The 2355-nt window shown below is 37.8% G+C and overlaps 1 long non-coding RNA gene across 1 annotated transcript in view; it reads right to left on the bottom strand.

The window, feature by feature from the left end:
• Positions 1-609: 609 nt before the first annotated feature.
• Positions 610-2355, bottom strand: part of LOC144588026 (uncharacterized) — a 12571-nt gene continuing 10825 nt past the window's right edge. The window contains exon 2 of the long non-coding RNA XR_013543330.1: positions 610-2355. This exon is cut by the window's right edge and continues 9225 nt beyond it. This is a non-coding gene — a long non-coding RNA (uncharacterized LOC144588026).

Below are 2355 nucleotides of genomic sequence, written 5' to 3' on the forward strand. Positions count from 1 at the left end.
ACAGAAGCATACCAATCCATTGGTCCAGATAGGCGGGGTATAAATCAAACAAACAAATAAATAAAATAAATACACTGACATCGCCCTTTGAAAATTAATTTTTTTAAAATTAAGAGAATCAAACAACAGCAGGTGGTGGAGGTGAGCCTGCACACCAGATGCATAGGAAATGAATTGGTTTTGGAGTTCATAGGAAATGAATTGGTTTTGGGCTGGATATGATGCAAAGACTCAGTAATGGTCTTGCGTCATCTGCATAGAAAACAAAAACAAAGGGTGTGTGTGTCAAAATTCACAAGGAGTAACTTCGAAACATTTTGCTGGTGTGACCACAGCATCAATCATTCACCCATTTCCTGCTTTTCTTTTAAGAAGCTCTGAGTGCTCATAGGAACTTTCCCATCCAAGTATAGCCCTGCTTAGTTTAACAATTTAAGGATCACCAGGTACCCTCAAGTTATTCTCCTGTGTCTCAGAATGTTGTTAAACATGAAAATGTTTCTTCTGATAGTTTTTAATAGAAGTCCTGTGGACATTTCTTATCCATCTTGAGCTGAACTTGCAGAATGGTTGCCTGTCAGTCCTTTCCTCCTTATTTACTTTTATTACTTTTGTTGTTTCTCACATTTGTGCATTGTTTATGTATGCTGTACGGAGGGAAGAATGCCTTGCTCCTGGAGTTTGACCGTTTGAACAGAGCTTTTGAACGTTAAGCCGAAGATTGCATAAAATGAGGCCAAAGGTTAAATGCAGTCATAGGGTTGCAGGTTGCCCACCTTGGCTGAAGCACCGTAAATTAATTATGATGGTTGTTGCTTGCTGTTCAACATGCAAACCAACACAGATGAACATTTTGAGCATGTTAAACAGTCCTGCCATAAAGACGACATTAAGGCAGGAGATGCTGTCTGATGCAACTAGACTCTTTCATATATTGTCCGAAGCCAATGGAAAATAACACTTATATGGCAGAAGAGACAACATCTGGGCTCTGTTGCAAGATGAAAAATGTCATAAGCCAGCATTGTTGAAACAGCTTAATCTGATGAATGTGTGTTTTTGCACTATATTCAATTTCAGTGTCTTTGTTGTTAGCAAAACTTGAAAACATGCATTTGGTTTCTTACTCTCTTCCCATGTGTGCTTATTAGAATGTCTCCTGATATTGGGGAAGATATGTGATTTTTTTCTTCGCCTTTGAGGGTGTGCTTTCATTTTGCTCTCTAAAAGATTTCACAAATGTAGCTGAAAACCTATTCCTCCTCACTTCATTTGATTCTCAAAGATTTTACAAATGAACCTGATAGCTTATTTCATGATTTGATTGTATATGTAAATAGAATTCCTCCCTCCCCCTACTATATAATAGTTGTGCATCACTCATAAGAGGGAATTCAGTGAATATCTGATAACATTAATAGAAACTTTATTTTAATCACAGAGGGAGCATTTCTTCCTCTTATTGGCAATATGTATTTTATCTTTGCTTATTACATATTATTGTGTTAGTTTTGCATGCTTGAAATCTAATAGTTTAATAGACTGAAATCTGATCAAACAGTTGAAACATTTGTTGATATAATTAATTTGTTAGAAAATTAAGATGCTATTGAAGAGGCAAACTGACTGGGCAGTAGTATCAGCATTAATCACTGCCAGCCAAACACAAAATCGCCTTGAATATATTTAAAACTGTAGGTGCTATGCTGAAATAACGTCTAGCCACATACCAGATTGAGAAAGCACTAAAGACTAGGATGGGACCAATTTTTGCTTTCTGTAGGTACAGTATGTAATTTATAACCACAAAACAGGGTTTGAGATGCCATCCATGAATTTCCTAAAGGAACAAATGATATTTTTAGGCAGTGTAGTCCTGTATGTGCTAACATGGGATGAGTAGAAAGTGTATGGGTGTTTGAAAATCTATTTAATATGAATTTGTGTGGGAAATCATTACCTCTTGTGGTATTGGTGTGATCTTATGAGCAGTGTAGGAAGGAAGATATATTGAAGCATGTATGCCTGGTGCAGCATACTTAGTTTCTATGAGTGACAAGCACAAGCCAAATGGAAGATGTATGACTCTCTCTTGGGATTGTGCATACCCTGCCCTCTATACTGGTTGGCACTCTCTGACTCCATTTCCATTCCTCTGGGGAATTCCCATTCGGCTGAAGAATGACCTCCTCCACTTCATCCCCCTCTCCCTTACATACAATTCTGAAAGGAAAATTAACACAGACGAAAACACAAATAATAAGGGCAGTGAAGCAAATATGGGGAAGTCTGTCGCAGAATAAGTTCTCAGGTGTCTGAACCTGACAAGGATGTCCCTGTAGGATGCAGGAACAG

Source organism: Pogona vitticeps, chromosome 3 (genome assembly GCF_051106095.1).
Source record: "Pogona vitticeps strain Pit_001003342236 chromosome 3, PviZW2.1, whole genome shotgun sequence".
NCBI classification, from domain to species: Eukaryota; Metazoa; Chordata; class Lepidosauria; order Squamata; family Agamidae; genus Pogona; species Pogona vitticeps.